We start from the raw sequence: 16,308 nt of genomic DNA, 5'->3' as shown, positions 1-16,308 counted from the left end.
GCTGGTTGTTGGAGCTTTGCTTCTTCTTCCAAGGATAATGGATGCTGGAGTTGGAGCATTGCTTGGAGGCATGTCACCACCTCTAATTTTGTTCATGCTTCCCTTTGGTCTCCCCTTTTTTCTCACTTAAGATGGTCCTTCATCAACTCTTCTTCCTTGTGATTCCTACAAGATGGCTTAGGTAATTATAAGTTGTTTATTGAATTAAATATACTTGCATAAAATTAAGCTTACTTCTGTAGCTTGTTGCCTTGGTAGTGCAGTGGGGCACCTTCTTCGTGTATGTTCACTTGATTCATAATGGGTACATCTCATTGTCACTCCTTGCCTTGATGCCTTAAATGGATTTCTTGGACCTTCTGAAGGGTCCCTCCTTCTAGCTTGTTTAGGCCTACCATATTCCTCCTAATATTGTGAGGAGGCACCACAGATCCCGCTTGTTTAAGGTCCCAAAATCTACATCCTTGCACAGGGTTTAACAAGCTCTCATAAGCATGTGTGTAAGCTTCAATTTTGTACCAATGAGCAACAAAATCTTCTGGAGTCTTTCTCATGAACAATATTGCACTAATGGCATGAGAACATGGAATTCCAGTCAAGTCCCAAACCCTACAAGAACATGTTTTTTCACCCAAATTGACCTCATGACCAATCCCTCTATGATGTATCTCAAATCCACTATAGTCATTCGTTCCAGACCAATGTGTTTGACAATGTAATTGTTCTTGATAAGCCTATTTGATTTTCTTGCTTATTCTAGGGGCAATCCCACCCACAAATTGTGTTATCAACTTCCTCTTTACTTGCATCCTATCCATCAAAGCAAGTCTAATGTCTTCCGGCATAGAAATTATTAGTTTGTATCTTGCATGAAGGATGAATGAGTTGAAGATTTCGGCTATATTGTTGTCAACGCTGTCACATTAGCTATGACATTTAAAATGTGACTTACAAAAGGTGTGAGGATTCCTTGCCATGAAGCCGTCATATGCCCCTTCAGAGTAATCCTTCAATTTGGCAGCCTCTCTTGCAAAATCTCCCATGGAGGTTGCCTTCACACAATACCAAAATTGGTTTTGAAGAGTTCTTCTAGTATGTGTTTTCCTCCAATTGGAATAAATGTGTCTTGCACATTGCCTATGCTCCACTTGGGGCCAAACTTCATGTATAGCTGGAACTAAACCCTTGTTAAACACAAAAATATACACAGTAGTTAGACATACAACAAATAGAGATTCAATTAAATATATCATGAAATTGGAAATACTTTTTGTTGGTCTGAAATGACAGTCCATCCTTCTCCCTCTCCCATGTTGAGATCATTAGATAAGATTCTTATAAACCATTACCAAGAGCTCCTAGTTTCACCCTTCACAACAGCCCACACAATTGGCCACATTTGATTATTACCGTCTCTCCCTACAGCACATAGCAATTGCCCACCACATGCATGTTTAAGAAAGCACCCATCAAGTACAAATATAGGTCTACAATTGTGGGCAAACCCCTTTTTCATGGCTGAGAACACATTAATGAATTTTATATGAGCGAAAAACATGCACATAGAAGCTTTGGTAAAACATCACTATTTTCTAACATATACTTAAAACTTCACCTGCAAAGCACACGTAGAATCTTTAAAAAAACCCTGATTCTAATGAGTCCTCTTGATCTGTAACCTTTAGAATGCATGTAGTACCATCATTACTCCTTAAAAGCTCTCTCATGTATGGCTTTAACAAACCATATTGCTTCTTAAACAATCCATCTACTGCATTCAATATCTTATTCTTTGCCCTCATACATTTCCTTAAATCCACTATGATCTCATATTTTTTTAGCATTTCTGCTTTCATGTCTTTAGGCTTGAACTTAGGATCCCTCAAAATTTTGTCAATATATTTTCCAGCAAGCCAACTTCCTGTGATTAGCCTATTTTTGAATGTCCTGCTACATGTATGATAAGGGTGCATGCTATTGATTTTCCAAGCAGTAGCATCATCACGACAGGGTCCTGCATTTAGCTGCCAATGGCAGAGTGCACAAGTCACATTCAGCTGCCTCTTATCATTTTTTCCATAAACCAAGTCATAGTGTTCTTGTATGGAGTAATTCAATATAGCTTCTTTTAAAATTTTCCTTAACGTGAACTTCAATCCTACTGTCAACTTAACATTTTTCATATCAACTTCTTCATTAAAAAAGACATACTTGACATTTGCTACCTTTTTTTGGGAATCTTTGGACTAGAGTTTCCTCCTCATCACTTGTCAATGGAACCTTCATCACCACTTGCTCTAGGATCTCATTCATATCCACCATCATAGGTTGTCCTGAAAACACCCTAGGGAGGTGAATAGGGATAATGCTAATCTAATTCGATATTAATGCCAATAAAAACTTACTAACAAAAATATCCTAGCAAGATAGATTCAATTGAGATAAAACAAGGATATATAAACAAGGGGATAAATATGAAACAAAAGTGGATAAAAATGCAAACTCAAACAAACAATATGATCACGGAGTTCGGTCCTTTTGACCTACGTCTCCGCTCCCCACTCCCGGGGAGAATCCACTAACACAACGGGTTTTCGGCGTTCACCTAAAACATTCACAATTGGTTTTTAACGCTTACCGACAAATGTTTACAACACACACAATGTAAATACACTCTACACCTTCTAAGTGTTGGCCTAGCCCATGTCCTCTTCCTCAAGTGCTCAGATTTACAACCTCTCTCTAGACTTTATAACCGACGTCACTCCTCTTGGAATCGACCATGTCTCTCACCAACCACTCCTCTCGGTGTACAAGTGTAATACAATGTGTAATCTCACAATAAGGCTCAATTACAAATGTTTTGTTCTCTATAATGGATGAGAACACAATGTAAGCTCACTTTCACAATATCATAATCTCACAACCCAATATATAATGTATGAAATACTAAAAGCTCAAATAGGGATGTGTGTGATAAAATGAGATGAAATACTAAAAGCTCAAATAGGGATGTGTGTGATAAAATGAGTTCAAATAAAATCTAACTCAAATAATAAACTAGCACAAATAGGGATGTGTGTGATAAAATGAGTTCAAATAAAATCTAACTCAAATAATAAACTAGCAATGATACAAATATGTAAATCAAGAATAAATTGCTAGATAAAAGAGTTAGAAGAACTTCTCTATAAACACAATAGAGGATTGAGAAGATTGAGGATGAATTCCTCAATTGAAAATACAAGCCTCCTCTTTGTAAGAACAAACTTAATAAATTTAAACAAAACTTTAAAACTCTTTAAACTCTTGTTAGAAACCCTCTTTTTAATTAACTTCAGAACTAAAATGGTGAGGGGTATTTATAGGATGAAAATCAAAACCTAAAAACCAAGAAAATCCAGCAAAAAGACAAAAATACAAAAGTCTAAAAAAACTAGCCGTTACAGGCGTCGGTCGACTGATGAGCTAAATCAGTTGACTAACGAGCTGAATCAGTTGACTGACGAGCTGACCGTTACAGGCAGCTAACAGCTCGTCGGTCGACTAAAGAGTTCATCAGTCGATTGATGACCCATCTGTTAGACCCTAGAGGGGGGTGATTAGGATCTTATGCTAATCTAATCCGATTTTATGCTAATTAAAACTTATTAATAAATTATTCTTGCAAGATAGATATACAATATATTATGAGCAAAAATATGCAATATGAATAAAGAGATATATCCTAGTAAAGAGGTATATGATGAAATATATGCAATGATATATAAATTAACACAAAGGTAAACAATCTAAACGAGATAGTGGACAATATAAACAACAAGCAATATATAAAGGCGATATAAGATATGAGCATAAGAAAGGTGCGCCAATGCAATCACAAACAAACGATATGATCACGGAGTTCGGACATTCCGTCCTACGTCTCCGCTCCCCACTCCTGGGGAGAAATCCACTATCACAACCGGGTTTTCTACGTTCACCCGAATAACGTTTACACCTCACAATGTCGGTTTTCAATGCTCACCGATCAACGTTCACAAACACTCACAATGTCGGTTTTTAACGCTCACCGATCAACGTTCACTCCTCACACTCGGTATTCTAGCTCACCGAAAACTTTACAACACTAACAATGTAACAACAAATATGTTCTCTACAATAGATGAGAACTTAATGTAGCTTACTCTTAATTGTTACAACTCCCCACAACCCAAATTATACTAAGTATGAAAATACAATAAGCTCAAGTGGGTGTGTGTAAACAATGAGAATAATTAAGACTTAACTCAAGAAGAACTAGCAATAAAATTGATATGGAATACAATAGTAAAAATGCTAAGAAATAGAGTTAAGGAAACTGCTCTATAAACACAAAGAGAGGATGATGAAATATTGAAGATGAACTCTTCAACAACTGATGTAAGCTCCTCTTTGTAAAACCCTAAACTTAAAACAAACTAACCAAGCTTAAACCCTTATTAAACTTTTGTTTTAAAAACTTTTTGGTTGATTTTGGTAGTTGGGGTTTGAGGGGTTTATATAGGAAGAGAAACCCAACAGCAAAACCCCCAACCAAATCCCCAAAAACCCATAAAAAGATTTTTTAGATTCTGTACAAAAAGAGCTGTTGGGGTGAACGACGGTCGACCGTGAAAATCTCGTGGTCGACCGTGAGCCACTTTCGAGCCTCGAAAAATCTCCAGAGACTTTTGCGGTTGTAGGTTGTCTAAAAATCACAATGGATAGCTGATCCCTATCAAGCTCCGACAATGGAAGTCACAATCAGACGACTTTCTAATCACTGCATCCGCAACTCCACAATCGCCACAAACACGACCTCATTTCTGAGATGATTGATCTTGATGGCTGCGACAACGGCACGACTAATATTATATTAGCAATTATTGGAGATGCTGATGAGCAGTGTAATGATTTTAGAAATGAAAGGTTGGACTTAGTTGGTGAGTTGCTTGGTAGAGAGATGTGGGCAAATATCCATCTAAAGACACTATTGATGTTGATTCCCGTCAAGTTCCTACAACGAAAGCTATAATCAAATAGCTTTCGCGCCGACAATCGAAAGTTGGTGAGTTGCTTGGTAGAGAGCTGTGGGCAAATATTCATCTTCAAAACACTATGGATGTTGATTCCCGTCAAGCTCTCACAATGAAAGCTACAATCAAATAGCTTTCGGGTCGACAATCGGAAGCGGCAAATAGAGGACTTTTCACATAGATCGAGAAGAGTTACAATTCAACGACACTTCCGACAACTGATGAAAACTCTATTCAGCAGTCTTCACAATCTACGGTGAAAGTTACAATCTGACGACTTTCATACCCTACAACAGCTAAAGCCAGGATTACTGAACAACGGTCCTCGCAACGCTTCACAGAAGAAGTTACAAGTCAAAAAGCTCCTTCTGAAACATGGATGTCATCCCCGCGTTACGACTTGGGAAGTACAGGCGACCCCCGCGTTTCCAAGCCATCCCCGCGTCTACAAGATACAAGCTGAACGTGAGTGACCCTCGCGTTCGTAGGGGTCCAACCAACACCGACCCCCGCGTTTCCAAACAGGCAACAAGCCAAAACGCGAGCGACCATCGCGTTCAATGATGTTCAGCTAACACCCAACCTTGCGTCTCAATTCTAAGAGGCGAAGTTGCGTGCTAAATGCCAGATTGGGCGTTTGACTCATTCAAACATGAGTCGAACGGTTTCAGAACCGTTTATCCCACGTTCTGAGGGATTTTCGCCCACGTAGGAGCGGATATAGGGGTCGGTTACAACCTCTTATCCCCCTATAAAAGCTCAACGAACCCAACAGAGCAAAGGGTTGGATTTTTGGCATCTGAACCATACAGATTGGATTCGAAAGATCTAAACCGTACAGGTTGGAGATTTTTCAGTTCTAAAACAGAGAAGAGTTAGCAAAGATCAGATTGGGGAAGATCTCAACCACTCAGGTTTGGCGATTCAACAGCAGCAGCGTAATCCTTGGAGATAGGATTTTTGAATCACACTCAGAAGATCAAATCTGAGAGGATTCTTCTACAACAGAATAACAGCTTGATTATTAACCGAATTTTCGGTTCTAACAACTCTATTCACAGAGTTCAAACTCGTTCAGAGTTCTTAAACTCATTCAGAGTTATTTATCAAACTTTCCACAGAAGTTCATTGTTCCCACGAGATAGAGACGGTCAGATCGTCAACGGAGAGCAAATTCGACGCGAGCAATCGAAGGAGGCATTCCATCGCTACCGAGAAGAACTCAGTTTTAAACAAAGGAGAGAACCAAATTCGTTTCTCTTCTCTTTTGTAATCAAGTTGTAATCAGAATCAAAGAAATACAAATCAATTTTCTTTATTCTTTTCATTGTAATTTTTCTTACATACAAAAGATGGCGACTCCGCTGGGGACTAGCTTTTCCGACGGAGAAGTGGTGGCGCAGTCCGACGTCCACCTCATGGGAACGACAGTAGAAACTCTCGTCATAGAGTTTGATCAAGCTAAGTACGAGGAAGCCTTATCCTCAGGATCGCTTAGCCCCAAGGCTAGGCACGATGTCCGCGAGACCTCCAAGAAGGTCAATTCTGTTGTCGAAGTGCCGAAGAAAGCCCTCTCCTTCGGCCAAGAACTCAAACTGGCTCTGCTGGCAGAAGATCACACATCCGCGTCAGCAAGATGTTCTTCGGGCCACAAACAGCCTCTGGAGGAAACGAGTCCTATAAGCGTCAATGACGCTGCTGCTAAGGCTTTGAAACAAGCCAAGAAGAACACCGCTCGCCGACGGAGAAGATCCATACGACGAGCACATCTACGTGAAAGCCGACTGTTGGCCCAACGCGAAGATCGTGTTTCTGAAAATCCAACCGAGCCTAGCGTTCCCAAAGGAGAACGCTCACTTCGCGGCAACGAGCCCAACTATGAGCCTCGGCTTATACAGCTGAAACGCGACCCTGAATGGCGCGTTGTTTCTTCAAAACGCAGCCCTCAGAGGGGAGCTGCCAAAACCAAACGCGACCCCCAGGGGCGTGTTCCAATAGAACATGACTCTCAGGAGTCTGTTTCACCAATTAAACGCGGCCTTCAGGGGAGCGTTCAACCTAAACGCGACCTTCAGGGGAGCGTTCAATCTAAACGCGACCCTCAGGGGCGCGTTCAACATAAACGCGACCCTCAGGGGCGCGATCAACCTAAACATGACCCTCAGGGGTCAGTTTCATTATTTAAACGTAGGCCTCGGCCTAATGTTTTCAAAGCTAAACGCGACCCTCGCGTTATCCTTCAAGAACACGATCTTCAAGAGGTCCGCCAGGTTCAGAGAGGCCAGCGTGGTTTCAAAATCCACGTTCGACAAGAACCAATTTCACCCACCCAAGGGCAGGGGGTTCCATCTCCACCTCCAAGTCCGGGGAAAGTTTCCTCCCAAGTTCCCGACTTGCGTGAGCTATTGTCGAGAGGAAAACCAACAATACAAGCAGCTCACTCATGTCAAAGTGAGAGGCTGATTTCAGCAGTCCTGTCAGAATGCCCTTGTTGTGCACCCACACCACGACAGTCTGTGTTCGACAGGTTGACGAACGTCGTTAGGCCTGCCAAACGACAACGCCGCTGCAGAAAGAAGACAGCTGAAGCGGAATACCCTCAGGTTACTATTAATATGATCGGCCGAGGGAAAGCTTCGCATACTGACTCCGATGAGTCGCAAGAGAGTCATCCCCCGACTGTCCGAGAAATTTGTGACCAGTTCGAAGGAGTATATCAGAATACTCGGACTCGGACAGGAGCTATTCGTCCGGTTAACTATCAAAAGTTAGCCAAGGGCATTGCAACAAGTGATGAACATTCGGCAATAGCCGAATCTCAATCTTCAAGCTCTGTCGGAGCACAGGAGGTTTCTGCTTACATGACAGGAAACCCCGAGGACATAGCTAAAAGAGTGGACGAACATCATGTCATGCTCCAGGCGCAGCAGGAGACACTTCTCCAGTTAAAGGATATGTTGGCCCAGCTCCTTGCCGAAAAAGGCCAAAAACCTGAATCTTCCCGGAGGACTACTTCAAAGGGAAAACAAAAAGAGACCGAACATTCGGATCGTGAGACTCACCACCTAGGATCCTCTTCCGAAGGTGAGAGAGAGATGGAGAAAGAACTGCACCCTCAATCTACCAAGGTGGATGAACTGGAAGCTCGCCTCAATGCAATCGCCAACCGAAGCGAGCTCCGCGAAGAGGGAGTAGTGCGGCCTTACCCTGCTGAGTGGGATACAGCTCCCTACCCACCGAAATTCAAGGCCTCTACCTTACAACCGTTTGATGGCACAGGATCGCCAAATCAGCACATCTACTAATTCAAGTCCCAAACTGGGGATGTGGTAGCAAACGACGCCATCCTGACGCGCTTGTTTATCGGCACTCTTAAAGGTGTCACTTTCGAATGGTTCATGAAGCTGCCTGCTGGATCTATCCAGAAATGGGTAGACCTGGAAAGGCTATTCTTGGCCAGGTTCTTTGAGGACGATACGGAGGTCTCAGTCCCAACTCTTCTCGCCACTAAGCAAAGGAAAGGAGAGTCCATCAAGGCCTATGTGGAGAGATTCCGCAGCATGGCATTACGATGCCTCTCAGGTATGACCCAATCAACTCTGGTTGAAACTTGCAGGCACAACCTGCAGACCCAGCTCCTTGCTCAAATGGGGGTGGCAGAATGTCGCTCCTGGAGACAACTAGTTTCACAAGGAAAACAAGCTGAAGAAATAGTGGCACGAGTCAAAGCTGAAGAAGTGCCACAACCTAAGCCGCAGCAGCAACGCAATCAGCAAAATGCCCAGCGGTCTAAGGGAAAGGAGACTTTGGCAGCCGACTACACGCGAGTACCACCACCGAATAAGCAAGGCAAGGCGCCGAATCAGCAAAGAACGCCCAAGCAGTATTCGTTCAAAGAAGAGCATGTGGATACCTTATTCCAATTGCTTCGAAAGAACAACAAGCTGCAATTACCTGAGATCAGAAAGCCGGATGAAGCAGGGAAAGTGGATGACCCCAACTATTGTCGTTATAACAGATTCCTTGGACATCCTACCAAAAAGTGCTATGTCTTCAAAGACATCTTGCAGAATTTGGTGAATGCTAATGCACTCACTCTGAAGTCGGAACAGAAGACTGTATCTACTAACCTGATTGCGGTCCAGTTCGGTGACTTCCCTCCTGTAACTGCTGCAGATGGTGTCATTCCCGTCCATAAAGGGGAAATGCACTTGAAGAACACTGACTTACACAATCAGAAGGGCAGGGGGTTGGTACCCCTCACCATTCCAAAGGGAGAAATCATGTGGGTCCATCCTGACCTAATTGAAGATCAGCAATGGACATACACCTCGTTCAGGCAAAAAAGAGGCAAGGCTAAGTCATCCAACATGATTAGCCCCTCTGTTAATGAGAATAATGACCATCTCAAACCTCTCACCGACTCAGAAGAAGAGAGGATCGTCCTAGCAGCATACCCAGAGGGTAACCCCGGTACTCGTTCAGGGAAAGCTTATTTGAGGAACTATGACCAGAACGCTCAAGAAGCTGAAGAACAGCCCCAAGACGCTGGGGGTTCTGTGCCAAAGAAGCCGGTTGATAAAGGGAAGCAAAGAGATCTCCGGTTCAACAAAAATCTTCACCAAGATTTTGGCGAAACAAGCGCCCCTTATCAATTTAATGTAATGGCGCAGCTAGCCAACATACCTGCCAGGATCACCCTTTATGAGCTCTTGAAGTTGTCCAAAACTACCAGAGAAGCTCTGATTGAAGCTTTGAAGAACACGGAGAGCTTCATCACTCAAGTTGCTCCAATTCCTGAAGCGTCTGAAGATCAGTCATGTCTGTAGTGTTTACAAGCAGCCAGAAGCCTACCTTGCATATCATTCACTCAGGAAGATATGCAGGTGAAACATAAACATGATAGACCCCTGTACTACACAGGATACATCGGGTCATCAGAGATCAGCCGCGTTCAGGTCGACCCAGGCTCGGCACTTAGCATCATGCCATACAGAGTTATGCAAGTTTTAGGGATTCCCTTACACCGGTTGCATGCCACCCAAACCACCATCTTCGGATTTAATGCTAACAGCACTCGGCCTATGGGAAAGATCAAGCTCAGATGTCAAATCGGAGATCTCAGGTCAGAAGTGGCTTGTTACATCATAGATGCGGACACGTCTTACAATCTGTTATTAGGACGACCATGGATTCACGCAAATCGCGTTGTCCCATCCACGTTGCATCAAGTCATGAAGTATATCAATGATGAAGACGAAGTTCAGACCCTGATTGCGGAGAAATACCCCTTCAAGGGAGTGGAAAACTTCCACACCGATTCAGTCTTCTACTCAGAGTCGCAAGAGGAAGAAGACGTCGACAGTGGTAATGAGGCAGATGTCGAACCAGACCCGGAAGGGAATTGCCCATGGGAGCTGAACTTTAATGTAATTGGTCCAGTCGAGAACAATAATAATGTACCGAGTGAGGGCGAGTGGTGCATTAATGAAGATTTTATTTTGGAGTACTTGTCAGCGTACTTGTCGGATGAATCTTTTAAAGTTGGACAAATAGAGCATGATCATAATGCAGGTACTAGCTCGTAGTATACATTGCGTGCAGAAGCATGCCTCACGTTGCCAATTAAGTCATCCTTCACTTCCGATGAAGAAGTAGAAGATGCACAAAAGGCTTTCTTCGAAGTCCCGTCTAAAAAGAAAGGGCAAAAGCCAATCCGTCTTGGTAAAGTCAAACCCACACCACTCCGACGGGGAAGTTCAGAAGAAGATGATGGAGTTCCTCAATTTCATTACCATGAACCCAATTCTATACACTTAATGAAACGAATGGGGTATAACTTTAATGAAAAGCAGGGTTTAAACTTCGGGAAAGTAAGGCGAACACCGATTCGGATGTCTCTCACTCCTGAAGGAAAACCTCCGGACTATTATCAAAAAACCGGAAGAGGCGTGGGTTACGTCACACCTCCCTTTGTCTCAGAAAATGAAATCAATAATTATCTGCGTCAGGATCATTCATCCGGAACATCTTCTTGGGAATCTGACATCTGTGTCGGACCTTTCTTTAAAAATCTGACTGTGAACATGGTTTCAACCATTCATCCAGATGAAGACGCAGGGGGTGATGAAGGATTAATGGAATCGACCGATGATCCTTGGATCAAGCGTCTCAATATCCTGTGGGATATGCGTTTCGAACAACGCGAACCGCCCACTGAAGATAAAGTAACCCAGGTCAACATGGGAGATGAGCATGATCCTAAACCCATCTTCATAGCTGAAGACTTATCACCATCCGAAAAAGAAGACCTTATATCTCTCATCCGAGAATATATAGATGTCTTCGCTTGGAACTATGAAGATATGCCTGGCCTTGACCCGAAGGTGGCCATGCACCGTCTTAACATCGATCCGGATGCAAAACCTATTAAACAGCAACAGCGCAGGTTTCGTCCAGAGATCATGGAATCAATTGAGTCAGAAGTTAAAAAGCTTATAGACTCAGGTTTTGTTAGGGAAGAACAACACCCAGACTGGGTAGCCAACATTGTTCCAGTTCCTAAAAAGAACGGTAAGGTCCGGATATGCATCGACTTTCGCGACCTTAATGCAGCCTGTCCAAAAGACGAGTTTCCTCTTCCTATCACTACGTCATGATCGACAACACCTGTGGATACGAAAGGATGTTTTTCATGGACGGATTCTCCGGGTACAATCAGATCAAGATGCACCCGGAAGACGAAAAACACACTGCTTTTAGAACGCCACTGGGGGTGTATTGCTATACAGTGATGCCCTTTGGCCTGAAAAACGTAGGTGCAACTTATCAACGTGCGATGAACACGATCTTTCACGAACACCTCCGAAAGAAGATCGAATGCTACGTTGATGATATAGCAGTAAAGAGCCAGTGTAAAGGTGATCATCTTACAGATCTGAAGACAATGTTCGAGATCATGCGAACACATCAGCTGAAGATGAACCCGACAAAATCTTTCCTCGGAGTCTCAAGTGGAAAATTCCTGGGATTTATCGTTACTTCCAAGGGAATCTCTCTTGATCCAGAGAAAGTGCGTGCCATCCAAGACATGCCACCTCCGAAGAATCTCAAAGAGCTCAGAGGTTTGCAAAGCAGACTGGCCTACATTCGAAGATTTATATCAAATCTTTCAGGACGTTGCCAACCTTTCTCTAAGCTCATGAAGAAAGGAATATCCTTTGTGTGGGATGCAGAATGTCAAAGAGCATTTGAGGAGATCAAGAGATATCTCACTCAACCACCAGTTCTCGTGGCCCCAATATCAGGAAAGCCATTCCTGTTGTATGTGAGAGCCATGGACCATTCCCTTGGAGCTTTGCTAGCCCAGAACAACGATCAAGGTCAAGAGCAAGCCATCTATTACCTAAGCAAGACTATGATGGGAGCCGAACACCGGTACAATCCGGTTGAAAAAGAATGTCTCGCTTTAGTATTCGCAATCCAAAAGATGCGACATTACCTAGTTGGACAGACAATTCACGTCATCTCTAAGGTGAATCCCTTGAGAGTTTTGATGACAAAACCGTCATCTCTAAATTGCCGGCTCGCAAAGTGGGCCATCCTCTTGTCGCAATATGACATGCAGTTCATGCCGCAAAAGGCGGTCAAAGGTCAAGCACTAGCAGACTTCTTAGCCGACCATCCAGTATCAGGAACGTCTAAGTTGTATGAAGAATTACCTGACGAAGTCGCCGAAGCTTGCGCTACTCAAGAAGCTACGCAAGTGTGGAAGTTATTCTTCGACGGTGCATCCAGAGCAAATCCTCATGGAGCAATCACCGCGGGAGTAGGAGTAGTATTAATCTCTCCGAACGGCCATGTAATTCCCAGAGGATTCTCCTTAATCAAACCTTGCACTAACAACGTAGCCGAGTATAATGCTCTGCTAATGGGGATACAATTTGCTGAAGAACTCAATGTTCGACACCTTGAGGCTTACGGTGACTCCCAACTCATCGTTAATCAGGTCCGAGGAGAATACGAAGTTTGTCATGAGGATTTGATCCCGTACTACCTCGCAGTGCTAGAGCAAGCTCAAAAGTTCGAAGGTTTCTTCATCGAATATGTACCGCGAGCTCAGAATGCTTATGCAGATGCTCTAGCCTCCTTGGCAACCTCATTAGCATTGCCACCGAAGACTGAAACAACGATTCCAGTCGCGTGACGGAAACTATACTTTTCTAAAATTCCTACAGAAGAAAACTCAGACGAGACACCGTCAGGAGAAGTCTGTACAACCTCTATGGAGTTTGAATCCAGGGATTGGCGATTCCCGTACGTCGACTATGCCATATATGGAATTCTGCCAGATGACTCTAAAGAAGCGGCCTCTATCAAACGAAAGGCCCTCCGATTCTATTACGATGCAGTTTCTCAAGTCTTGTATCGTAAATCACATGATGGAATCTTACTTCGATGCCTTTCTCGGAAGGAAGCGAAAGAGGCCCTCAAGGAAGCTCACGGCGGAATGTGCGGAGCTCATCAACCTGGAGCTAAATTAGGAGATCGACTCCGACGAATCGGCTATTATTGGCCGAGGATGTTTTCAGATGCGGTTGACTACGCTAAACGATGCCACGCATGCCAAATTCATGGAGATTTTATCCACCAAGCACCGGGGAACTTACACCCTACATCGGCGACTTGGCCATTCGAAATGTGGGGCATGGATATCGTCGGACCGATTTCCCCTCCGACGTCCAAAGGACACCGGTTCATTCTAGCCGTGACCGATTATTTCTCCAAGTGGGCGGAAGCAATCCCGTTGAAAGAAGTCAAGACTTCAAACGTGATCAAGTTTATCAAACATCACGTCGTCTACCGTTTTGGAGTCCCGAGGCGAATAGTTCACGACAACGGGACACAATTCGTCAGTTTTGGGTTTCAGAGATTTTGTGATAAATTCAGAATCCAAAGTGTTGCATCTACGGCTTATTATCCGCCAGCAAATGGTCTTGCAGAAGCCTTCAATAAAACCATAGTGAAGCTTCTCAAAAAGTTTGTTTCTAAAAGCCGGCGCGATTGGGATGAAAGACTGGGTGAATGTCTTTGGGCTTACCGTACTACAGTAAGGACCTCCACAAGAGCTACGCCATTCTCTTTGGTATATGGCTGCGAGGCGGTACTACCATTGGAAATCCAGATTCCTTCTCTGAGAGTCGCTATCACAACTGGACTAACAAAAGAAGAAAAGCATCAACGACGTCTGCAAGAACTTGAAGCCTTAGACGACAAACGACTTCAAGCTCAGCAACAGATCGAGTTGTATCAAGCCCGGATTTCCAAAGCCTACAACAAAAAGGTTAAGGAACGGATTTTCAAAAAAGGCGATTTAATTTTGGCTAACAGACGACCCATGGTGATGACACACAAAACCAAAGGGAAGTTCAATCCTAAATGGGAGGGGCCCTTCGTAATAGAATCAGTCTATTCGAATGGAGCTTATCGTCTCATCAACCAAGAAGGAGATAGGCTCATGATGCCAATTAATGGGAAGTTTCTTAAGAGATACTTCCCGTAAATCATGCGGCCCCCTAAACCCTAGCTAAATCAGGCTGGGGGTTGCCCATTTATAGTGTAATTCTGTTTTATATTTCGTCATGTTAACACTACACCTTTGACGACTGTAATTTGCTGGAATTATTCTAATAAATGGAAAAGAGAATTTCGATAGTATTAGCATTATTCTCTATTGTTTTGAGCCAGATTTCAGCAAAAGAAGACAATACAGGGCAAAATGATATCATTTTCATTTAATGTTGTTAATCTAAACACAAAATAATGACAAAGATACGAAATTCCTTAGCTAAGAACAAGTCAAGAGCTAAACATCAGGCTTCATTAACTTGAGGGTTTTTAGCCTAGACTTGAAGGCAGAAAGTTTCTCCCGGTGAGCCGCTTGGACTTGTCCCTCGATCTCCTTTCTGAGTTCTGCTTCAATAGGAAGGGTAGCAACAATGTCCTTACGAGTTTGCTCAGCCGCGTGGAGTGTACGGCAAAATTCCGTATAAGTTTGGCCACTTTGATGCTCAAGCTCTTTTCTGACATCCTCATAGTGAGCCAATTAGGCTTTCTTCTGGTCCAACTCGGCCTCTAACCGAGCGATAGTCTCTTCAATACCACGGATATCAGAAGCAACACCTTTGATTTTAGCATATGTTGCAGAGTGCCGCTTCCTCAAAGCTGATATGCGGGCCTTTTTATCAGACAGGTCCTTGCGAAGAGTCCCTGGGTGATGCGCCCTCGAGATTATCGCCAAGGAAAGAGCCGACTCCACTTCAGAGTCTAGATTGGTGCGGTGTAGCTCCCTGAAAACTGCTAATTCTTTCATCAAAAGAGTGATTCCCCCTTGGCAGTGCTCAGTCCAGGATGCATCCCCTTTAGCCTTGATGTTGTCCAAACATTGGCTCAAGATAGATGCACAGTTTTCAAGAGAAGCCCCCTCAACACTGACAATATTAATAATTGTTTGCATCCAACGTTCCAGTTCATCAATCGATTTCTTCAGAGCCCGTGAGCATGGAGGAGGAAGGGTTGGATAGATTAAACCCGTATGTTCGTCCTGAACAGATGTTGGAGCAACTTCAGAAGCAGGGCCCTCTCCAGCTCTATCGTCCTCAGGAATCGAAGGAATCGATTGGGGCATTTCGTCCTCTCTGTCAATTAAACGCTCAACAAGCGCAGACTTCATCGAGTCCCCCATTAATTTAGCCTTTTTGGAATTTTTGGCCATGACAGTCATCCGCTTGCGAATTCTCCTGTCATACTCACCTTGCTCAGCAGCAGAAAGAGCTTCCTTACCCGATCTTAAAGAACGAGGTATAGGAACGGGCTCTTCTGCAGGAATCGCCTCAGTTGTCTTTTCGTCGGGAGAATCATCAATTGGCTTTCCCTCTTCAATTCCCGTAGGAACCTCTTCTTCAGAAGGTTCTACAGTGGACAAGTCCTTAAGAGCTTTAACGGCTCCGGTCGATTCCTGTTCACAAGATAGGTACTCTTCCATCCCTGGTAGACGAGTACTCGCAGAACCGCTCCGTGAACGATACAATTCCCGAATCTCGCTTATACATGAAGTATAAACATCATATTCTGGGATCTGAGAAACTTCAGCAAACCACTGGCGGAAATCCATAACAGTAGAGCAGCCAGGTGGTGAGTTGGGTAAGGTGAATTGCGTATGGGTTCCCCCGGCGGAGAAGAAGTACCATGC

Source organism: Asparagus officinalis, chromosome 7, assembly GCF_001876935.1.
Source record: "Asparagus officinalis chromosome 7, Aspof.V1, whole genome shotgun sequence".
Lineage (NCBI taxonomy): Eukaryota > Viridiplantae > Streptophyta > Magnoliopsida > Asparagales > Asparagaceae > Asparagus > Asparagus officinalis.
This window is presented reverse-complemented; position numbering follows the sequence as displayed.